This window comes from Leopardus geoffroyi, chromosome D1 (assembly GCF_018350155.1).
Source record: "Leopardus geoffroyi isolate Oge1 chromosome D1, O.geoffroyi_Oge1_pat1.0, whole genome shotgun sequence".
Lineage (NCBI taxonomy): Eukaryota > Metazoa > Chordata > Mammalia > Carnivora > Felidae > Leopardus > Leopardus geoffroyi.
Window position 1 is genome coordinate 44,732,044 of NC_059329.1, and position 25,603 is coordinate 44,757,646.

General features: G+C 39.0%; 1 long non-coding RNA gene across 1 annotated transcript in view; it reads left to right on the plus strand.

Annotated features, from left to right (window-relative positions):
• LOC123601048 overlaps positions 1–25,603 on the plus strand; it is a 60,890-nt gene that overhangs the window by 13,819 nt on the left and 21,468 nt on the right. The gene's annotated exons all lie outside the window — the stretch shown is intronic.

Below are 25,603 nucleotides of genomic sequence, written 5' to 3' on the forward strand. Positions count from 1 at the left end.
GATTCTTATTTTTTAAGTGCAAACCACACACACACACACACACACACACACACACACACACACACAAATGGTTTGCATTTAAAAATACATAGACTAAAAATTGTGATGGAACAAATTCATTCTTGGCTGTATTTATTTCATGTATAACACTGTATGTAGATGTTTTCAGGCATCCCAGATCTCAGGAAATATAAAATCTCAGAGTTAGTTTGGTAAAACAAAAACTCTACTGGATAATGAGATCTAGAGGATCAACAGATGTATTTAAAATTTTTTTTTCTGGGGCGCCTGTGTGGCTCAGTCCGTTAAGTGTCCAGCTTCAGCTCAGGTCACAATTTCGTGGTTCATGAGTTGAAGTACCACATCCAGTTCTGTGGTGACAGCTCAGAGCCTGGAGCCTATTTCAATTCTGTGTCTCCCTCTCTCTTTGCCCCTCCCATGCTCATGCTGTCTCTCTCTCTCTTTCAAAAATAAATAAACATTAAAATATAAATTAAAATAAATAAAATTTTTTTCAATGTTTATTTATTTCTGAGAGAGAGAAAGAGAGCACGAGTGAAGGAGGGGCAGAGAGAGAGAGCGAGACACAGAATCCAAAATAGGCTCCAGGCTCTGATCTGTCAGCAGAGAGCCTAACACAGGGTTTGAACTCACAAACCGTCAGATCATGACCTAAGCCAAGGTCATATGCTTAAATGACAGAGCCACCCAGGGGCCCCTCAACCTATGTATTTTAAATGAACAGCTCATTAATAGAAAAAAATGGGGTTAAAACTGCCAGCATTTAATTATTTAAATGTAGGATTAAAGTTAAACATCTGTTGGAGGTATTGTGTGTTTTAAATATAATGATATTGATGTACAATGATATAGCAAAAGAATGGGATAGAAGGAAAGAAGAAGGAATAATATATAATTGTACTAATTTCTCACCTATCACAGATGGTAGTTAACAGAAATTCTGAAGTTGAAAAAATACTTTAAAAATATGACTAACATCTCAACTTTAAAGGCACATGTAATAAATAGAAATATATTTTAGGACATAGCTCTTGTGATAGACAAAGATTTAAAAAAGGACAGTACTTCCCTTGGAGTACTTAATTTTTTTAAGTAAACTTTTTCCTTTAGGATAGTTTGAGACTGACAGTGAAAATGGTACAGACTCCCCTTCTACCTCCACAGCCATCTTCCCCTATTAATAACACCTGACATTAGTATGGTCCATTTGCCAACAATGATACATTCTTACGAACTTAACTTCATACTTTAATTCCTTAATTAAAGTACCTTAATTTTGATCTAATATCTTCTTCTATTCTAGGATGTCATGTAGCATATCACATTACCTTTAGTGATCATGTCTGCTTAGGCTCCCCATGGCCATGACAAGTTCTCAGACTTCCCTTGTTTTTGATGACCTTGGCAGTTTTGATGAATACAACTCAAGTATTCATAGAATGTCCCCCAACTGGGATTTGTTTGATTATTTTTTTTTTAATTTTTTTATTTTTCAACGTTTATTTATTTTTGGGACAGAGAGAGACAGAGCATGAACGGGGGAGGGGCAGAGAGAGAGGGAGACACAGAATCGGAAACAGGCTCCAGGCTCTGAGCCATCAGCCCAGAGCCTGACGCGGGGCTCGAACTCACGGACCGCGAGATCGTGACCTGGCTGAAGTCGGACGCTTAACCGACTGCGCCACCCAGGCGCCCCTGTTTGATTATTTTTATAGTTAGACTGGGATTATGGGTTTTGGGGAAGAAGATCACAGAGGTGAAATGCCATTTCCATCACATTATATCAAAGGTCCATACTGCCAACATGATTTATCACTGTCAACCTAACTTACCTGGCTGAGGTGTGGCTGTCTGGTTTTTCCACTGTCAAGTTTTCTTTTTCCCATTTTTCATGCTTTACTCTTTGAAGGAAATTCCCACACTTAAGGAGTCAGGAGTTATGCTTCACCTTTTTGAGGGTGAAGTATTTACATAAATTACTTGGAATTCTTCTGCAGAGGTGATTTGTCTATTCTAATCTATTCTATTGACTGATTTATAATTTATATATGCATTGAATTTTTAATAATGTCAAGATGTCAAGAATAAAGTCACCTATTTAAAAAAGAGGAAAGAAGAAAGGAAAGAGGGAGCCAAGGAAGGAAGGAATGAAAGAGAAAAGGAAGAGAGAATTCTGGAACTGAAGTCAGTCCTTCACACAGGTGACCTGATCATATCAGTCTCTCCTAGTTCCATTTCATTACCTGTCCTGAGTACATCCTACTATATAACTAGAGAAAAGCTGAAAATTGTTTAACAGTTATAGTTTACTCGGTTGTTACATCCTAGATGAAAGTTTGTGTTAAAAAATACTGAACCTTAAGTCTTTAAAACAATCCTTATTTCCACTTAGAGTAAGCATAAATCACAAGCTTGTATTGCAAAACTGTTAAACTTTTTTCTTTAAAAAATGTTGACCAAGAGTCAGCGATCAGGATCAATTACATTCCCCATCCACCACTCATACTGGACATGCTAGACATCCCTCCCATTCCGTTCACTCCCATAGATGCATGGCTTCCACTACTGTAGTAGCTGCTGTTCACTGCTCCTTGGCTGCCTATGCAATGTTTGATTGAAAATCACTGGAGTTTTCCTGTAAAACTTGGTCATATCCACTCATGCTGCTCTGGCCGCCATAGCCACCCCCATAACCACCACTCAGCTGCTGAGAAATCTTTTTATTTTTTTATTAAAAACATTTTTAATGTTTATTTATTTTTGAGAGAGAGAGAGAATGAGAGAGAAAGAGGCAGCTTGAGCAGGGAAGAGGCAGAGAGAGAGGGAGACACAAAATCCAAAGCAGGCTCCAGGCTCTGAGCTGTCTGCATGGGGCCCAACACGGGGCTCGATCTCACGAAGTGTAAGATCATGACCTGGGCTGAAATCAAGTCAGATGCTTAACAGACTGAGCCACCCAGGTGGCCCTGGGTATAATATATTTGAATGCATATTTAGTAACAATTAGGGTACCATACATAAAAGCTGAAATTTAGCTCCTATTATAGTGTAAGTAACTAAATGTAGGCAAGTATCAAATAAAAAATTATCTCCTCTCTGTCTCTCTCTCTCTCTCTCTCTCTCTCTCTCTGCCTCTGTCTCTCTCACTCTCCCTCTCCTCTCCTTCTCTCTTTTACACACAGAGCTCAATTTATATATCTAGAAGCAATGACAGCTATGTTACAACTTAGGCTAGTCCTTTTTGACTTTGATTTTGAGAAGCATCTTGATTTCAGAAACATTAAAATGTGGAGAGGGAGTGCATCTTAGAATTAAGACACTATACTATTTATCATTTTTAGCAAAACATAGGGCTAAATCATGAATCAAGGGCAGCTGTATAGGACAGTCTTCTACTTATGCAACAAATATATCATTTTATCTTTAAGAGCCAATACTCTTTTTTTTTTTTTAAGTTTATTTATCGAGAGGGGCGGGTGGCACATAAGCAGGGGAGGGGAAGAAAAAGGGAGAGAGAGAATCCCAAGCAGACTCCTCTCTGCCAGCACAGAGCCTGATGCAGGGCTTGAACTCATAAACTGTGAGATCATGACCTAAGCCAAAGTCAAGAGTCGGAAGCTTAACCGACTGAACCACTCAGGGGTCTGAGCTAATACTTTCTATTAGTTAGCCATTCATTCTTTGTATCTATAATTCATTGATAATTGGAATTTTTCATAGTGAAGTAAAAGCACCTTACAACATATATCATCAAAAAGCAAAAACCTTACAGATTATATCACGAAATAATATACTGGGGTGCCTGCGTGGCTCAGTTGGTTAAGCATCCGACTTTGGCTTAGGTCATGGTCTCATGGTTCCTGAGTCCGAGCCCCACACAGGGTTCACTGCTGTCAGTACAGAGCCCACTTCAGATCCTTTGCCCCACCCCCCACCCCGCCCCTATCTCTCTGCCCCTTCCCTGATTTCTTTCTCTCAAAAAAAAAAAAAAAAAAAAAAAAAAGAATTTACCAATTTGTTAATATGTGCTTTGGTATTTTAATTACTTGAAAATTGGCCACTTATATGAACCACATTTGGAAAAATCCCCTCAAACAAAGTGTATCCAGAAAAATTAAGGCAGGAAAGTCTTGAAATCAAGCAAGTTAAAGCCCTCCCTAAACATATATACTTCCATTTCTCAAGGTGAAGCAACTGAGACTTAACAAACATTTCCTAAATTCATGGCAAAATTAGGACTGTAAACCACACTTCCTGGTTCTATGCCCAAAGCCCTTCCCACTTCATCGTCCAACTATATGTGTTTTCTTCCTTGACCTATAACAGGTAACTAAAGATCTGCAGTAAATAACTCATGATTGAGAGCACACATTATGTAGTAGGTCAAGGCAAGCTCATCACCCATAGAATAATATTAGGAGAGATCCAGTCTGCCATTAAGTGGGCTCTATGATCTCTGCCCCAATCCTTCCTGGTTTGTCTCTGAACCTACTCCCCCTGCCCTTAAAGCTGATTGGCCAAACCAACTCCTATGTATACAGGTGGCTTGAGAAATAAAATCACTTATCTGGTTTCATTAAAACAATAACAACATTGTAAATATTATCAAGAAAACATATTATTTTAGCCTAAAAGTTTCCTTCTGGGAGCCTGGGAGTGTCTGTTAGGGAATGTTCCACATTCTAAAAGCTATGTTTGTTTTCAGTCCATTTTAAGTGGAATATTTTTCACCCTTCTGAGTAGGACAGACAAAAGCTTTAATTAAACAAATGTCACATGGGAACTCTTGCCCCCAAAGCCTTTATTGGCCCTAATTAGCAGATGCAGCTGTAGACTCTATCAATATGAGATGGTCTGTTTATTGTGTCCATTTATATCATACTCATCAGGGAGTATGTGGAAGACACCCCAGAATTATCAGCTTTAATTAAAACTGGCTCAAATGGTGGAGAAAATAGCCCACGCAAAAATGGGTCAGGTAAAAGAGGAAGATTAAAAAAAAAAAAAAAAAAAAAGCAGTAGCCACAGCACACTGAGAATATTACCATGGCTTCTTTGGGAAAACTGGAGGAGGGTGTTTGATGTTCTGATTGTCAGCAGCTGCCTGAGAGACACGCAGACATTTCAGGGCTGGGCTGAATTATACAGACAGGGGAGCTCCTGAGTCAGAATGTTTTCTTCTCCTCCCCAAGGTTCCTAAATGACCCACCGCTCCCCTAGCTTTCATTCTAAATAGACTGGTAAGGAGAAGTGGTACATTCATTTAGAAGTATTCATTGAATCCATCATTCAAGGAATTATATACAGTTAAATCTGGAAGCTCCTGGAAAGTTATTTGATGTATCTTAAATACAAAATCTAACAATATTTATTCAAATTCTGCTGTGCTTTTATATATTTTTCTTATCCTTACAACTCAAAGCTGGTACCTTGCATTTTCCAGATAAACTATCTTAGGCTCAAAAATTTTAAGTCCTTTCTAAATGTCATAGAGTTAATACATGATAGAAGCAGGATCTAAACTTCAGTGTGATTCCAAAGCCCAGACACCTTTTTCCAAACTCAGGCTTCTCTGTATTAGTCAAAAGAATTTAGTATTTTGGCCAATAACTTGTTAACATGGATAAAGGAGCTGGGATTTCTGAAGACCAACAAACTGAAGTTTAAACGTTTTCCCACAGTTTCTTCACTCATGAAATCAGGATAATAAATACTTTTTATGAAAGTTGGATTATCTGAGATAAACTTTGTGAGAAGATTTTGGCCTGTGGAAAATGCTTGATAACCATTGTTGCTTATTCTATTCTCACCATTCCATTGTGACCCTATTTTGAAAGACACTGAGATGGCGGTTCATCATATCTCTTTGGTATATCATTGGCTTGCTTAATATAAAGCATATACTGATGCTCACCCTTTGTGTTCTAACAGAAATATAAGCTTTATTTGTTCTGTTTCCCAAGGAAACAATTGCTAGAAGTATTACTCTTCAGTTTAAAAATTGTGAAATTTGAGGGGTGCCTGGGTGGCTCAGTTGGTTAAGCATCTGAGTCCTGATTTCAGCTCAGGTCATGATCTCACAGTTCATGGGATCGAGTTCCATGCTGACAGTGTGGAGCCTGCTTGGGATTCTCTCTCTCCTTCTCTCTGTGCCCCTCTGCCCACCAAATAAATAAATAAACTTTCTTAAAAAATGTGAAATTTGAAGGTAGCAGTGATCAGCCAGTAATGAGAAAGCTGTAACTATTTAGAATGGGCTTTGTAAACTTTTCTGGTGAAGTCCCCTTAAAGGCACAGCAGAACCAGCCTGTGTCTCTATGTGGTTTGAATGCTCTTCAGCAAGCATGAGATTTGTTAAAAGGATATAGTGTTATCTTTAAAATAATGCAGTTTTGTGCTCCTTAATATATACGCTTTTTAAATTGAAAATCATTAAACTGTTAAGTCTACTCTCTTCCTCCCTGCTTTTCAAGTCATTTAATCATGTCTATGCTCCAGAAGACATGCCTTCTTTTTTTTTAAAAATTTTTTAATGTTTTATTTATTTTTGAGACAGAGAGAGACAGAGCATGAACGGGGGAGGGTCAGAGAGAGAGGGAAACACAGAATCTGAAGCAGGCTCCAGGCTCTGAGCTGTCAGCACAGAGCCCAACGCGGGGCTCGAACTCACGGATCGTGAGATCATGACCTGAGCCGACGTCGGACGCTTAACCGATTGAGCCACCCAGGCGCCCTGACATGCCTTCTTTAACCATGTCTCCTCATGCCTCACTGAGACATACCCAAGAAGTCCTGGAGAAATTCCATATTCCAACCTAAGAATCACTGGTTTATGAAGTATTTCAACCAAGGTAGGAATGAGCCAAATAATGATTTTTGCCTTCCAGGAATTATTTCTGAGGTGATTGCCGTGAAAATAAGTTCTCTTTTGGCATTTGCCCTAACATAGGGAAATTATTCCTAATGAGGACAAAAGAGAGGCAAGAGAAAAATAATGTAAGTTCTATGCCAACTATGCATTTTTTACAAATGTCACATTGGTAAATGTTTATAAATGTAAACACCTCACTATTCAAGTGGAAGCACAATGTAATGAGAAATCATGACAAGTCATAGTCTGGGTCCTTCCAGTTTCACAGCCTATTCCACTTCCTGGTTTATATTTGTTAAAAATAATTTTTTTTAAAGTAATTTCTACATCCAACATGGGGCTCAAAAGTTGCATGCTCTGTGGACTGAGCCAGCCAGGCATATACCCCCATCCCTGCTGGTTTACTTTCAAAGTGGATCCCCTGGTACCTGGCTCAGATCCCTTCATTGGGCCTGAAGCCCTCAGTCCCTCACCTTCCTTAGCTGTGGTAGTTTGCTGGCTACAGCTCCCAGCTAAGTCGCTCTCCAGAAATTGCCCTATAAGGGCATCACCTGGTCCGAGGTTAGGCCTGGATCTCTGGCCACAATCCAGCACATCCCTGAAGGGCCACCCCAGTTCCAGAGCTCCCGGGCAGATTGGTTCTGTGATTGCCGCATCACAAGTCAACTTTTCTTCTTACCCAGTCCTACCTTCCTCATCCCTTTACAGATGCTATTCTAGCAAACAAAAGTTGACCCCAGAGTCGGTTTACTGGGGAACACAGCTTATGACAGCTTCTCATCTAGAGTTGACTTCCTCTAATTCTCCCTACACAGTGATTTCCCAAGTTTCATTAGACACCATCTCTGAATTTAAATGTGAAAATAAAATAACAGTTATTTTATTATGGGTGGCTCAGTCAGCTGGGCGTCCAACTTCGGCTCAGGTCATGATCTCACAGTTTGTGGGTTCAAGCCCCGCATCAGGCTCTGTACTGACAGCTCAGAGCCTGGAGCCTGCTTTGGATTCTGTGTCTCCCTTTCTGTCTGCTCATTTCTCTCTCCCTCTCTCTCCCTCTCTCTCTCTCTCAAAAGTAAATAAACATTAAAAATATTAAAATAAAATAAAATAACAATTATATGAATCTAAAACGTTGGTATGTGGATAGTTAATTGTAGTTAGCAAAGTGATGATTTCTAATTCAACTAGTTTGAGTGACAGTATCCATTATGCTTCAGGCACTTGACTGTTTGAAATGCCAAATGTAAACTTATTATAACCATATGGTGTTAGTATTATTATACTTGCCCCAAAAAGGAAGAAACTGAGGTTTATTCAGTTTGTTAAAGTCCCAGCATTAGCATAGTATGAACTCAGAATTTGAACCTGGGCTCTCTTCCCCAAGTCTAGTGGTTTCCAGTTTACCTGGGAACCTTTGTACTGTTCATGCATATTTCCAGCTCTCTGCCCTCTGAGCACAAAGAGCAGTGAAATTTCAGGTGGTAGTGGCCCTGCCAGTTTGTGTCCCTGAGAAAAGACAACATGAAATAGAACTCCTAGCACAACTCCAGATGGGCATAGAACATGAGTAAAAAGGAATCTGAGTTGTCTTAAGTCACTATTCTCGGGGCATTATTTATTATCAGAGCAAAAACTAGCATCATTAATATGTGAATTATAACTCAAGGACAGATTTTTTTTTTTTACAAATTTCATATGTTTATTGAACAAAATGCATAGCACAGTGAAGTACCCACTGCCACACACATTTGTGAGTTGCTTCCTCAGAGTCTGTTCACCTCTTCCGATAATGAGGCCCTGATTTTTCACTGGGGTATTTACCTTCTCAGCCATTCAAGGGTTGCTGGTTTATGGTCCAGCTCCAGACACAAGCCCAGTTTGGCTGAAGCCAATTGTGACTTCCTGGCTACCATAATGGTTCAGAATTGGGCACACTCCTAACTTGAGCACTAGGAGCAAAACCCAGGACTTAAGCAAGAGGTATTGGAAGAGACCCTTTCTCTCCCTCTGAATGGGGAACAAGTTGGTGAAATCTGTGGCTATATGAGGGCATCCCTTGGGGCCAAGAGGTCCCCGTCTGTGGACTGAAGATGAAGTGGACTCTGGGGAAGGGAGCAAGAAACCACATTTTTGTAACTCTGAGGAGTGGGATAATTCCTTACTTAAAATGAGCACTACTTCTGGACTTTAAGTTTTGAAAGTTCCCAGATACCTTAGTTCTATGTGAGTCTGATTTTCTGTTCTAACCAGTAAACTCACAATCCCACTGTCCAGAGAGAACCACCATTGACATTTTGGGTTCATTCTTCTTATACATTTTAATGCATTTGTATAGCTACAATTAATTTTCTTTAGTTTTTTACTTTTACAAAATTGAGAAAAAATATGTACTCTTCTGAAATATTAAAGTTGATAATATTGTTTACTTTTTTTAATGTCAACTAAATCTATCATTATCATTTTTAATTACTGCATAATATTCCATTCTAGAATATGCCATAATTTAACAAATTTCCTACTAAGGAACATTTACACTTTGTCCATTTTTCATATTATAAATGTGCCATTTTTATACACTATTTCTATTATTTCTTTAGGCCCTAGAATCACGGAGTGATTTAGGAGCTAGATCACAGAGTATGTACTTTCTTAAGGCTTTGATGTATTTTACCAGATTATCCTCCAAAAGAAACATATAATTTATATTCCCATCAGCTTGGAAATTGGTATGTTTGATGGGTAGAAATAGGTAACTAAAGGCAAAATTCTGGCTAAAATGAGACTATCTGTTTACTGAATACTTATTGTCTATTATTTGTACAACACTTTGATAGGAGCTGGGGATATACTGGTGACCAAAGACTCTTGAACTTTTTTCTCTGTATTCTTCCTTCTCCAATTATGACAGATTTGTAAAAAGGTCTAGCTTTGTGAATGAATTAAGTAACATCACACATCATGATGTTACAGAAACGTGTCACATAAATGACATCAGATAGAGCAGCCTGGAGATAGTGGAGGTGTATTTGCCAACCATGTCAAACAGTGATATGTGACATCACTATATGCAATATTGTTCACCCATACTTTCCTCCTGTGCTCACCCCTGTACAGATGTAGCTAGAAGCCTGGAAATTTTATTTCCCAGACTCCCTTGCTAGTAGGGTTGAACAGATTATTACTGCTATTTTTTTTTAAATTTAAGATGTATTAATAGAGAATTGCCATATTTGCTAAAATTGAAATGTCCCTAATACTAAAATCTATTTAATAATGTAATATAATTGAAAGAGTTTGGGTTTTGCAATCATGTAGATATAATTTAATTTGAATCTCATCTAACCCATACTTATTTAATGACCTCGAGTTTTGATTTCTTTCTCAGCTCCCATTTACTCATCTGTAAAATGAGGCCGATAATATTTGTGTTATAGCATTGATGTGATGGTTTGATAAAATAAAGCCTTTAAAGCTTTTAGGCAATTGCCTGACGCATGGATATCATTTAAATAAGTGTTTTACAGGGGCACCTGGGTGGCTCAGTCGGTTAAGCGTCCGACTTTGGATCAGGTCATGATCTCACAGTTTGTGGGTTTGAGCCCCACATCGGGCTCTGTGCTGACAGCTCAGAGCCTGGAGCCTGCTTCAGATGCTGTGTCTCCCTCTCTCTCTGCCCCTCCCCTGCTCATGCTCTGTCTCTGTCTCTCAAAAATAAATAAATGTAAAAAAAAAATTAAAAAAAATAAGTCTTTTACAGAAAGTGGTCCTCTTACCTCCAGCATCTGAAAATCATTATTAAAAATACAGATTCCTAAGGCCCATACCAGACCTATTGAATTAGAATCTTAGTCTGTGATCTCCATTTTTAACAAATTCCTTTAACAATTCTTCACTGGGATTTCAAAATCATTATACTAAACAAACATTAAATATTTCTATCATATATAGATTCATATATGATTCAGTAGACAAATAGCCTTCAATGAGGTTATTACAATGATCTCAGAACCATCAACAGGAGTATCACCCACTGCACTATAGATGCATCAAAGGAAACTTAATAGAGGACTTTGTGGAATTCAATACATACTCCAAAGCAATAGCATCTAAAAGATAAACGTTTGTGAATTCTTTGTGTCTTTAAATACCACATGACTAAGGTGATCTTAGCTGATGAGAATGGTGCAGGCCAGTCTGGGACTTGAAGACTGGCTACAATCAGATGCCTTCTGATAGCCAATGAAGGTCAAGGCAAGGATCAGAAACTCATATGAATAAACAACAGTAACGCAGAAATTTTCTGGTAGAATTCTAGGCCAGAAATTTTATTTTTGTTGCTTTTAGCAACAAAGATGCCTTTGATGCCTGCTGGTTCTTCTTAGTTCTGGTGAGCGAATTTGGAGCTATGTGTTACCCTCCCAATCCCCCTATCACCAAATCACTTTTCCCTACTTCTCCTCTCTTTCTGAGTGTGTGTTTACATATGCCTATGAATTTATAGACCAAAAAAGGGAAGTTGAAAATAACCAAGGTTCACTCTAGTTCCAGTGAAGCTATTAGGCTTTCTTGTTCAGGAACAGGCAATTAGAAAGTACTTTTGACTTTTAGTTTTGTGGATTGAATCAGTAAGATTCTGGACAAAAGGGCAAGGTAGGGGGATACAGGTCAAGGCTAGGCATTGTGGTCCAAGGTACAAAGATACAAAGAAGAACTGGAGCTGAGTTTAGCTTTGAGGGTCTACAGTCCTCCCAAAGAGCGGACTTCTGAGGCAGAGGTGGGCAAAGAGACTTTACTACAGCCTGGAGCAGCGAGACAAGGGCCACCACTCTTCAAGCCACCACACAGCCACAAGGAACAAGGACAGTAGAGACATGCATACACTGGTCTTGCTTCTCCCCTGCTCAAGGTTTTGATGCCTGGTAGGCACCATTTCCAGCTCTACACAAGCCTTACCTCCCTCTTGCCCTGACAGTGTTCTTGTATCATACAAAGAAAGAGGGAAAGGAACCCATACCAACAGTCCTTCAAATAACTGACATTGGATTTCCCCAAAAGTTGAGTGGATGAGGGAGTCCTCAGTGAACCTTAACTAAAACAGAAAAATTTTTAAGTTTATTTATTTTTTTTTTGAGAGAGAGAGAGAGAACATGAACACACCAGTGAGGGGAGAGCAAAGAGAGGGAGAGAGAATCCCAAGGAGAATCGATGAGGGACTTGATCCCATGAACCACGAGATCATGACCTGAGCCAAAACCAGGAGTCAGACATTCAGCCAAATGAGCCACCCAGGGACCCCTAAAACTGAGAAACTTTTCAAAATGTGACATTACTTGCATCTTGAGTGTTGAAGAGGGAGACATCTGAACTTACGTTCTAATCTCTTCATACATGCCTGAGTTACATCAGAGCAAGCTGGCAGATTTCTGCCAGACATTGAAACAGAATGTAAATAGAAGGTAAAGCTGTAGAATTCAGTTTCAGCATTGTCTTTGGGGAATACACTCCTATAGTCATCACTTCTCCACTCAAAGAGAATGTGGAGAAGTGGAATCAATCTCAGATTTGCCTTCCTTCCTTTTGTGCCTTTTATGGAGCCAAATCCAAAAACACAGAGAAGAATTTTACATTGTTTTTACTACTGTCAATGAACTGGATTATGATTTAGAATTATATCCAGTCACTGGAAGCACTTGAGAGAAGCAAATGTGCTTTATTCTTTCATGAGTGACCTCCCATAGCAGCAGCCATTGGGTACCCCGCTCATTACCCCACACCTCCCTGGCACTCCCTTTCTAGTACATGCCTACGCAGTTCTTCCAAAAGCCCCTGTGATTCTCACCTGAGGGCATCCTCAGGCTCCAAACACCAGCAGGCCAGAAGTGCCAGGAACTGATGCACTAGGAAATAGCCCTCAGTCAAAAAGAGATGGAAATTAGTGGATAAATGTATAGCTTCCTTGCCCACGGGGACTGGGAGGAGAATAACTCTGTGTCATGTTCTACATCATCTCCCTGAGTTCCTATCGAGATTGAGCCCAAGTTGCCCCCAACATTAACTTGCTTGATATTATAAACATTACTGGCTTTCTTTCATGTCCTACCTTCTACTCTCACTTTTCTATTGGTGCTTCCCAGGATCACCTCCCTGATATATTAATTGCACACAAATATTTGTCTTGGACAGTGCTTTAGGGAGCATTTACCCAAAGACTCCTCCTTGGGATAGAAAAGAGATGCAACGAATACTTCACAGGTGACTAGGATGGAAACTAAAGAAGATTTAACCTAGTCATAAAGTGATACTGGGCTGTCCCATGAAAGGAGGCTTCTAGCTCTTCTTTCTTCACCAGGGGACATTTATTTCCTTGTTGAATTTTTCCTGTACTGAGGTCTTGCTGATGTTGTCAGTACATAGAGTAGATTCATCTCTTGGCAAGGTCATATCAAGCAAGCCTATAGAACTGAGATACAAAATTCAAATACCAGTTTATGAATTTACCATAAGAGGTAATGGCCACAGGGAGTGGAATACTCAATCTCCAAGTGACCACTGTGTACTGTGTCTAGAGGCTGACCTACGTGGGTTTCCAAACAAGCAGTAGAGTTTGCATGAAAAGCATGGAATCAGGACAAAGGAATCCAGTAGCACCCAAGGTCTAAAGACATTAGTCTCAGACACCTGATACCCATGCCAGCGAGTAAGGGCAATAGTGCCTATGAAAATAGGAATCTAAAGCTCCTTGGCAGAAGATCCCTCCAACCATTCCACACTGGGATCCTCTCATGAATAGGACTTGCAGATTATTGGCTAAACATGAAAAATCATCCAGAAAATGCTTACACATGGAATGCCTCTGAGATTTTCAACCTCTCCTTCTGATCTTCACCTTCCTTTAAATGTTAATAAATTCAATCAGATACAAACCAATTCTGCTGGGCTGTAAATTATTCAGACTTGCTCAGTGCTTTTGCATATGTCAGCCTGAATTTTAATTTCCAAGGGGCAAACTCATTTCCCTAGCATTTAGTTTGAGGAGGGCTGATAAACTTCAGTGCCTACTTACTAATACCACCTGTCATATCCAGGCTGCATTTCATTTGTCCTCACAACCAGTCTTTGAGATAGATGTTACTGTCTTTACTCACAAGAAAGCAGAGGTTCAGGTAGGCCAAGCAACTTGGCCAGGAATGGAACTGGAGTCGAGCCTGGTTTGTCTAAGCTTGCAACTCCTGCCCTTTTGTTTTGTCATGCTACTCACAGGTTATAATGGAAAAACTTGTGTTTAAGGGTTGAGTTGATGAAAAGCTTTTATTTCTAGAAGAAAGTTTGATGACTCCTAAGGGTCCATCTAAACCTAAGAATGTATAATTCTTTTTTTTTAAGTTTATTTATTTTGAGAGAAACAGAGAACATGAGCTGGGGAGAGGCAGAGAGAGAGGGAGAGAGAATCCAAGCAGGCTCCTTGCTGTCAGCGCAGAGCCTGACACGGGGCTTGAACTCATGAACCATGAGATCATGACCTGAGCCAAAGTCAGACACTTAACTGACGGAGCCACTCAGGGGCCCTAGAATGTATGGTTCTTGAATGCACCTGATTTTTTTAAATTTCAGAATTGAGACCTTTTTCTAAATATTTCTTTAGAAATATTTAGCAAAAATTAATTGCTTGTTGTTTTTCAGGGACAAAAACCATGTGTGAGTTATCTTTCTAATTGCCTCAGTTTTTCACTTCACCGACCTTAGGATCATGTAATTCATTCACGCTACTCACCATGTCTCCTTGCTAATGCATACTGCATCTGATACTGATGTTTCACAGAGAATGAGAGTAACTTTCTAAAGATTTTAAAAGATCTAATTACCTGTATTGACCCTGCCCAGAAGCAACCACAAACAATGCTGTAATTAACTGAGTCTAGCTATAAATGGGAAACATGTGGGTGATTTTTATTACCCATGAAGAAAAACAAGCTTCATAAGCTGATGGGTAACTTATATAACATTCTGAAATTTGTTCCAAGCTTCTATAGCTTTCTTTTTATCTTTATTCCTTCTTTCCTTTTTCTTCTCCATTCTTCTTAATTGAAAAATTGTTTATTTAGTCAGTTATGAAATGAAATAGATGATCATCAAAGGAAGTTTTCAAAAACACAAATAGAAAGATAGGAAAGATCCATTAAAAAATATCAGTGAAGATGGCCTTTGAAGATTCCATCTCTGTTTCCCAGATGAGGTGAGTTTAAACAGGCCAGGAGGACATGGCCAGCTGCAGAAGTGACAAGCATGCGTGTAAAGGCTGTGAGGAGTATGAACACAGTGTACCAGGGAAAAGTCAAGCGGTGCAGGGGGGCTGAAACACGACATGCTGAAAAAGGTCAGAAGGTAAGCCCTAAATGCCAAGCTAAGGGAGGTGGACTATAACAGAAAGACCATGGTGAGGGGTTCAAGGTCGGGCTAGTGACATGATCAGAGCTCTAGAACAGTGCCTGACTCATAGAAGGAGTTCAGTATATATTTATTGAGTGAATACATGGCAGACTCAGTGGCAGTCTATTGAAGCTGGGTGGCAGTAAATTAAACGCGAGGCACAGAAGCCTGACTCTGACTTCCTAAATTACTAAAGACCAGAACTAAGGTTCCGGAAATGGAGATAGCAAAGATAGAGTGGATTATAGGGAGGTTAAATAAGTTTCCTCTTTCTCATCAAATGTTCCTCCCTTTCCAGAAGGGTAGGATACCTTTGCTTGGTACCTCATATTCCTCTGCATAAGTGTCTATTAGCTGGCTTCTGAGACTGAATTGAAACTTTTGGTTCAATTTACTCTTAGATGAATTAGCGATTAAATTAACATGCAAAGAGTGTTGGTGGCTTTAAATGCACATCTATGTTAAGATAAATTTCTGTCCTCCAGGCATCTAGTGTATTAAATTCCTATAGATCTGAGTTATCTGCCAGGTCTTTGCTTGAACTAGAAACAACCTATAACTAGGCAGTAGAATTTGGAAATTTAAACAAGCAAAAAACCCCAAAAAACTCTGGGTGTAATTTATATTTTCAAACTTATTTTAAACATTTAAAGCCATAAGGTTGTGTCACTCCCTGTGGTTATTTTAAATGTAGTTAATGAGGGAACTGTGCCTAAGGGCACAGACATTTACAGAAAGTAGCTTGCAATGCAATATTCTCTAACCCATTTAGGTGGTACACATTTTATTTTTTGATGGTTCTTTATTATGTGTTTTAGACAAAATACACATACTTATATGTATTCGAATAAATTGAACCAGCATATCAAACTTGTGATTTCTTGGATGATATGGATAAGAAAAAAAAAACTTAGTTAATTAAGAAAATAATAATGCAGATAATACTCACATGTAGCGAAGGCTGATAGCAGCGAGCCCAATGTGGGGCTCGAACTCACGAACCATGAGATCATGACCTGAGTCAAAGTTGGATGCTCAACTGACTGAGCCACCCAGGTGCCCCACTTCTGCCCATTTCTTAACTGGGTTATGTGTTTTTGGGGTGTTGAGTATGGTAAGTTCTTTGTAGACTTTTGATACTAACCCTTTATCAGATATATCTTTTGCAAATATCTTCTCCCATTCCATAGGCTGCCTTAATTTTGTTGATTGTTTCCTTTGTTCTCCAGAAGTTTTTTATCTTGATGGAGTCCCAATAGTTCATGTTTGCTTTTGTTTCCCTTGCCTCCAGTGACATGTCTAATAAGTTGCTCTGGCTGAGGCCAAAGAGGTTGCTGCCTGTGTTCTCCTCTAGGATTTTGATGGTTTCCTGTCTCACATTTAGGTCTTTCATCCATTTTGAATTTGTTTTTTGCATATGGCTTAACAAAGTGGTCCAATTTCATTCTTCTGCATGTTGCCATACGGTTTTCCCAGCACCATTTTTTGAAGCAACTGTCTTTTTTCCATTGGATATTCTTTCCTGCTTTGTCAAAGATGAGTTGACAAATAGTTGTGGGGCCATTTCTGGGTTTTCTATTCTGTTCTATTGATCTATGTGTCTGTTATTGTGCCAGTACCATAGTATCTTGATGATTACAGCTTTGTAATATAGCTTGAAACCCAGAATTGTGATGCCTTCATTTTTGTTTTGCTTTTTTAGGATTTCTTTGGCTATTTGGGGTCTTTTGTGGTTCCATACAAATTTTAGGATTGTTTTTTCTAGCTCTATGAAAAATGCTGATGGTATTTTGATAGGGATTGCAGTAAATGTGTACATTGCTTTGGGTGGTATACACATTTTAACAATTTATGTTCTTCCAATCCATGAACATGGAATGCTTTTCCATTTCTCTCTGTCCTTTTCAATTTCTTTCATTAAGTGTCTTACAGTTTTCAGTATGTAGATCTTTTACCTCTTCAGTTAGGTTTATTCTTAAGTATTTTCATTTTTTAATGTTTATGTATTTATCTTGAGAGAGAACATATGAGTAGGGAAGGGGCAGAGAGGGAGGGAGAGAGAGAATCCCAAACAGTCTGCATGCTCAGCACAGAGCCCAATTCAGGGCTCGATCTCACAAACCATGAGATCATGAGGTCATGAGATCATGACCTAAGCCAAAACCAAGAGTCAGACACTTAACTAACTGAGCCACCCAGCCGCCCTTGGCCTTTCATTTCTTAATCCATTCATCCATCCATCATTATCACCATTATCATCACTACTAAAAGTAAAACCTGTGTTGAGGAGATAATGTGGTCAAATATGAAGTTATAAAGTAAAATAAGACCGGGTCTGTGCTTTTTAGGGTCTCACAGTACAAGGTAAGAGATAGATATATTAAAAAAATAATTCTATTCTAAAATGGAGAATCTAAAACAGTGGTAGAAAGATTACTGAGCCTTAAGGATGGAACAAGAAACTAATGGGGAGGGAGAATGTGATGTAGAGAAAGCTCCATGCAGGAGAAGTCACCTGAAGAATGAGTAGTTTTAGGTGAAGAAGCAGAAGGAACTTTGCAGAGGTGAGGTTTGTACTAAGGCACAGAGTTACTGAACACTCTGATATGTTTGGATAAACGCATGTGCTTCTAAATTACTGGACTGTAAAGTGTGAGGAAAGAAATGTAGAAGTTGAGAGACAGAAATAGTGCAGGCCAGAATAGATCTCCCAGCCAGAAGGAATCCAGGAAGAAAGTTGATTCTAGATGTACAAAGCTGAGTTTGAATGTACATCTTTTTTTTTTAAAGTTTATTTATTTTGAGAAAGAGAGAGAGTACATGTGCACAGGAGTAGGGGAGGGGCAGAGAGCAAAGGAGAAAGAGAATCCCAAGCAGGCTCTGCACCACCAACGTGGCACATAACCCAGGACTTGATCTCAAGAAACTGAGCTGAAATCAAGAGTCAGATGCTCAACCGACTAAGCCACCCAGGTGCCCCTGAATGTACATCATTTATAGAAAGTAGGATATGTGGCAGTTTATGTGTGTGCGTGTGCGTGTGTGTATGTGTGTGTGGTGTCAGGGGCTTGAGATACTGAGAATGAATATAGAGGGGAAAAACGGGTCTTAGACCTAGCAGGAAATTGAACAACGAGTTGCTGGCTTTTTCAAGATTCTTAGGTCCTTTTACATCAGTTGATTTTCTGTGTCCTTAGTGATCTTCTTTTAAAGAAAGTTTTCAAGTAATGTAAGTACATGTGGAAAACAAAACAAGAGAAAGAAGTATAAACATACACATATATCATCTACAATCCTATTCTTATATAATATTCACTGTTCTGGTAACAGGCTGTGTATTTATTTCCTACCTTGTTTTTATATCTGTTGATAGAAAAATAAAGGTGAGAGAAAAAGGAGTCCTCCATAATCTATTATGACAGCAATTTGTCTCTTATTTCTTAAAGGAAGTAGAAAGGAGACAGGTAGGGTACAGGGGACCTAAAAGAAATCCATGACATCAACTGCTCATCTTTGTATTTGTCCACTCTCCAGTTCAGTGCAGGTCTTCTCATGGGATCACCTGGTGGGATGGATATGACTTGTGAGGGATGTGATATCAGTGTCCCTTCTTTACTTGGTGTTCTTAAAGAAGCTAAGGGGTTGGATTTCAGTGCATCTTTGTGATCAGCAGGTTGTACACTGCTTTTCATGGGCTCACCTTCCACCTTGTCATCACAGGAAAGGCAGGGAGGCTCTTCTCCAGTTTAGGTCCCCAGGCGGGGACATCAGAAGCTGAGGTTTTGTTCTTACTGGCTTCATTACTTCTAAAATCTACTTATCAAAAACAGGGACATAATGAGTATTGTCTCAAAAGCTTATCCTTCTTTGTTAAGACAAAGCTTAGTAACACTAGGAACTAAAACATTCTCATATTTAGAACCTGCTGACCACAGTGAACTTATTAGGTTTGCTTTCTTATTCTATACCATGCATGAAAAACTTGACATTTGTTCTCTTTATCTCCCAAAGGGAAGTTTTTATACATATATAAAAGACTTTAAAAATAATTAATATAGACTTATGTCACATTTTAAAAAGTTATTATACTATAAACCCTTTCCATGTTTTTATTTATTATATATACATACACATAGACACACACATATATATATACACTTTCAGATGGTTATATATTGTTTTATAATTCACTCCATTTATTGTTCTCCACCATATGATCTTTACTTGGCTTCCAGTTTTTTGCTATTATAACATATAATATAAAATACATATTATAATATATATATTATATTTCCCTATTTGCAAGTAGCTTTTTCCATAGTTTATTTTCTTAATGTTGAGTCCAAGGAAGCAAACAATGAACTAAGTATGTAGTGGTTAGGAGCACAGGTCTTAGGGCCATAGACCAAATTCAAAATTCAACTTTGACTTTTAACTGTGACACTGTTTATTTTGTTGCTGTTCTTGACATTTTCTTCTGAAATGTTGTGATGATATTAACTAACACACAGCTTTGGTTGTAATGTGTAAGTAAAATAATCCTTGTACTGGCAATTTAAACACTGCCTAGAATAAGTAAATGCTTTGTGATTGTCTATATTTTAATTTTACTAGATTACAGAAATGCTTCTCGAAGGTTTAACAACACAGAATGACAGTAACAAAGTGCGAGAGCACAACTGCCTTCGGATATTATCCTTCTGTACATTTTATAGAAAGTTTATTTTCTTTTAAATGCTTTACTTTTTACCTTCAATTTATAAATTTTAAAAATGAAGATATCAGAGGTGCCCGAGTGGCTCAGTCGGTTAAATATCTGACTGTTGATTTTGACTCAGGTCCTGATCTTGCCATTCATGAGAGACCCACATGGGGCTCTGTGCTGACAGTGCAGGACCTGCTTGGGATTCTGTCTCTCTCTCTCTCTGTCTCTCTCTCTGCCCCTCCCCTGCTTGTGCTATCTCTCTCTCTCTCTGTCTCTCTCTCTGCCCCTCCCCTGCTTGTGCTATCTCTCTCTCTCTCTGTCTCTCTCTCTGCCCCTCCCCTGCTTGTGCTATCTCTCTCTCTCTCTCTCTCAAAATAAATAAATAATTTTTTTAAAAAAAGAAAACCTTAAAAATGAAGGCACCAGCAGCCCACTTGATCTTTACATATGGAGCATCTCTATTTGGAGTGGCTACTGCCAACTATGTATAAATGTATTAATGACACGAAGGCTCTCTGTTGGACCAGAACTCTTCAGCTGTGGAGATGAAGACGTATTCTCATTTTAGTTTTTGTTTAAATATAAATATATCTGGGAGAAATGAAGCAGCAGAGAAATAGCAACCATCTTTGAACATTGCTGTGTGTATGCCAGAGATTGTCCTAGACATTTTACACATATTATTCCTTAAAGCACAATCATTACTACCTCCATTTCTCAGATTGCTGTATATAATTGTATTTGTTTGCCATATTCCCTCTGTAGGACAGAGACATGGCAGAATTGAGGACACTAGGAAAAGGAACCTGATAGAATTGAAGGGGTGGAGAAATTGCCAGTGATAACCTGTCTCAGTTAGTTTTGTCCTGCAATTATCTGATCCCAAATCCCGATAACTCCTTGCTCCAGTTATGCCCGTTAGCAAGGCAGACTGCACCAGTTTACCCCTTAGAAACAGTGGGCAGGAAACTTGTCAGTAGAAAAGCTAAGGACAGTTCTTTCCACCCACTCTGCACAAACCCTTTCCTACAGTTGAAACACACCCGGAATACAAGGTCTCTTTGACTCTCCAGTAAGAAGTCTAGATACCTTCATTCTAATGCACACTAATGCTCACTGACCTGAAGCCCACTTCCTCTGGCTCAAGCATGTAATTCTGTAACAGAACAAACCTGAGTTCACTTCTGGGTGAGTCACAGATTAAAGTTTACACCAGGTGGAGTTGTCACACAAAGGAAACTTTATTTGCAGCAATGAGATCACCAGGCACAAGTTTCAAAGCCAAGACTCCAAGAGCAGGCGTGAGTGGGTTCCTTTTATTCAGGATTAGGATGAATATTCAGAAAGGGGAGCTCTAGTCATTGCAGGTAAAGGCAGGCAGAGGGTTGCGCGGGCACTCCTGCCTAAACCCGCATCCCTATGTTATGTTAACGAAGCTTGTGCTCCAGCCTGGGAGGGGCCTTTAATATTATAGTGAAGCAGAGGTGACTATCAGACAAGGGGAAGGTCTGTGAGGGAGCTTCCAGCGAGGGTATTAACTGGATGGGGTCCTGGGCTCCTCATCTCAGGTAAGAAAGGCAGGGTCTGGCTTACTTTTGAAACAGTTACTAGGAGTTTTTACCACTGATTTTTTGTCTCTTTTTACCACTGATTTTTTTGTCTCTGATCAGGTGAGGCTATTTCTTGGCCTGTTAGAAACTGTGAGTTTTTGCCTTTCCTTTGTTCCCTTAAAATCCTTAACTACTGAGGCTTTTGTATTTCTTTGTAATTCTAACACCTTCTGGCAAGTTCTACAAAAAGTCTTGGGTAAGTAGGATGTAGATCACGGAAAATAGCTGGGGGCTGAAAATAACTTTTCCCATATCTTGAAAGGTGTATCTTTTTCTTTTTCTGGGGATCCTAACTCTGTGCTTGCTATTCTGGAGCACAAGCTCATTACTGTTATGCCAATACTGCTTTGTCTCGCCATAGAGGCGATTGATCAGCCATGTCACCTGTTTTTATTTAAGCACCTGTTTTTATTTAACTCCTTTTCCCTTCATAACCCTGGAGGCAAAATAATCACTGTGACAAATGTAAAGACCTGCCAGCAACACAGATTCTGGGTGCTGATTTGGGGTCTGCTACTAACTCATTGAGTGGCCTACGCTAGTCCTTTTCTTGACTGGCCCTTGCATTCCTTCTCGGTGAAAATGAAGGGGTTGGTTTGTTTTCCTTGGTCCTTTCCGGCCTCAGCATTCTGTGGGCTAAATAATAAACAGGCCAGAGGCAAGGATAGATTTTATGAGGTTCCACCTAGTGGCTGTGCCCCATATTGCAGCTCTATGTTCTATAAGGTTTTCTTGGGCCTTCTGTGAGCTGCCCTGGAGAGGTTTTGGTTGATCTATCACATAGTACCTTCATGGTTAATAACCAAAGGAGAAGTGAATGGGGGGGGGGGGGCGGGAGAAGGTGGGGAACAGGACAAATATTTATTTTGAGGCTCACATTCAGTAAAAGCCTCAAATTTACAACAAATTTAGTCTTTGGTGTTATTTCTAATTGAGATAATGCAGACCATTGGGTCTGTGTGTGTTTAAGCATTAACTAGTTAAATGAAAACACTTGAAATATGCTTCAATGCCTGTAGCCATGTGTCAACATTTCTTCACTTAAAATAATGAAATTTGGAGCTTCAAATGATGAAAGCAGTTTAGATCATTTTTTCTTTTAAGAAAGTCCATATCTAGAGAGCACACCCCAAGCAATGTTTTGTTATGGTAGATTCCTTGAGGGAAAAGGAAGTAAAAAGTATGTGTAAAAATAATTAACCCTATAAAATAGTGATCATGTTTTCACTGTGCACCTCCTTTATGATATGTTAAACACTGGGGGTAGAAAAATGCAGACTTGTTTCCTATTACCTTCAAGAGACTGATAGAAGAGGAGATGTTTATAAACATATTCACAATGCTGTATGTAAATACATGGGCTAGAATAGAGGCTTTTTTTTTACTTTTAAGTTTATTTGTTTATTTTGAGAGAGAGAGAGAAAGAGAGAGAGAGCATGAGCAGGGGAAGGGCAGAGAGAGAGGGAGAGAGAGAATCCCAAGCAGGTTACATACTGTCAGCACAGAGCCCAATGTGGGTCTGAAACCCATGAACTGTGAGATCCTGACCTGAGCTTAAATCAAGAGTCAGATACTTCATCAACTGAGCCACCCAGGTGCCATGAGGGTTTTTTGAAAAAATAAATGCAGTGGTAATATAACAGATCTATTGTGTTGGGAGAGTTCAGGAATTCTTGGGATCTACGACACAGAATAGAAGAAGAGAACAGAAGGAATTCTTCACAGAGCAGAAGCTGGCACTTAAAGGTAGTTTAAAGTTTTCTTATAGAATGAGGAAGTGCTCTTCAGAGAAATTGAATAGCATTGAGAGGCACATGTTCAGTGGAAAATGATTCAAACAGTACTGATGTCAAATGTGTCAAATGTGTTAGGGTTTAGAGAATGAGGAAAGTTTATCTTTTCCCTGTTCTATTTTCTCTTTTTCTTGGACAAAAGTTCTGCTTCCTTTTGCTTCTTCTGTCCCCCCTACCCCCACAAGAGGACTAAAATCAGCATCTAGCCATGACTACCATATATTTTTGAAGTGAGTATGATGTGGTAGTAAAAAATGTAGGCTTTTGACAATAGACCTTGCTTTGAGTCCCGGCTCCGTGCTTACTAAGTAAATTTGGACAGCTTCTTAGCTCTTTGAGATTCATTTACTCCTCTGTAAAAGTGAGAAATTTATAATATCTACTCCATAGAGTTATTATGAAGATGAAATAATATCAGGAATGAGAGTGAGGGCATTATTATTAGATTCTAAGGAAATTAAAATAGAGATAACGAAAACATTTGCCATCACATTATACAATTTTGAGAAAATGAGCCAAGTTACTTTAAAATTCAATTTATTAAGAACATACACAAAATATACTATACAAATTGAGTGGTCTGAAGCACCTGGGTGGCTCATTTGGTTAAGTGTCTGACTCTTGATTTCAGCTCAGGTCATGATCTCACAACTTGTGGGTTCCAGCCAGCTCTGCACTGACAGTGTGGAGACTGCTTGAGAGTCTCTCTTTCTCTCTCTGCCCCTCCCCCTGCTCTCTTGCTCTCTCTCTCAAAAATAAATAAACATTAAAAAAATTGAGTGGTCCTATATCTAGTAAAGAAGTGTGTCTGAAAATAAAAACCTTCCCACAAAGTAAACTCCAAGCACAGATAAGTTTAGGTGAATTATTCCAAACATTGAAGGGAAAAAAAACACCAATCTCATCGAGGCTCTGTCAAAGAATAGAAACGGAGGGAACACTTCTCATTTTATTAAGCCAGTATAATCTTGATAACAAAACCTGATAAGGACATATTAAGAAAGAAATATTACAGGTTAATATCCTTCATAAACGTAGATGCAAAAAATCCCAAATTATATTGGCTGATAACAGAATCAAGTGAGATCGAGGTGGGCTTAGTCTATGGCCATACCACCCTGAATGCGCCGATCTCGTCTGATCTCGGAAGCTAAGCAGGGTCAGGCCTGGTTAGTACTTGGATGGGAGATCGAGGTGGGCTTACTTCAGATTGTTTCAATATTTAAAATCAATATAATCTACTATATTAAGAAAATAAAGTAGAAAATCATATGATTATCTCGGTAGTTGCAGAAAAAATGCATTTGATACCACTCAGCATGAATTCACGTTATAAAATCTTTGCTAGCGTGCTAGAAAAAACCTCTTCAATCTTGTAAAGAACATCTACAAACCCCTCATAATTAATGGCAAAATCTACAAACCCCTCCTAATTAATGGCAAAATCTTTGTTTGCACCATGCAATTGGGAGTGAGAGTAAGATGCCTGCTTTCACCTTTTCTGTTTAACATTGTACTGGAGCTCCTAGTTAGAAGAAAATGGGACGAGTTTTGGAAAGGAAGGAATAACTGCCATTATTTGTGGGTAACATGATTATAGATGCGGAAAACCCAAAAGAATCTCCAGATAAACTATAAGAATTAGCAAGAGAGTTTAATAAATTGAGTATATAAATATCAATTTGCATTTTATATACCAGCAAAAAGTAATTAGAGAAAAATTGAAAGCTGTATAGCTAATAATGATGTGCAAAGTCTCCCTCTACACAGAACACTTTGTTGAGAGATTTAAAACATTCAGTCAGATAGAATCCAGATCAAAAGCAAGCACATTCAGAGATACCCCTAAAATGTCGGCACTAATTGCACCAACTCCCAATAAGGAAGAGACAACCTATTAACTGCTCATCATAGAACAACTGTCAAAAAACTATCGTGAAAAGTGTCATTGACTTCAAAGCTTTGATCATGTCTGGCAGAAAAGGTTGTGGTATGTCTTATGAATGTCTGGAACATCAGAGGAGCTAAAGAAGATGTTAATAGTGACCTTCAAACTACGGATGAAGGAAGGTCAGGAAAATGGACAGAGCTGGTGGGGTATGCACATAAACTATCTTCAGGATTTGAGGACAAAGAGTCAGTCACCTGACTTGATTTTTCAGCTCTAACCAAGGCG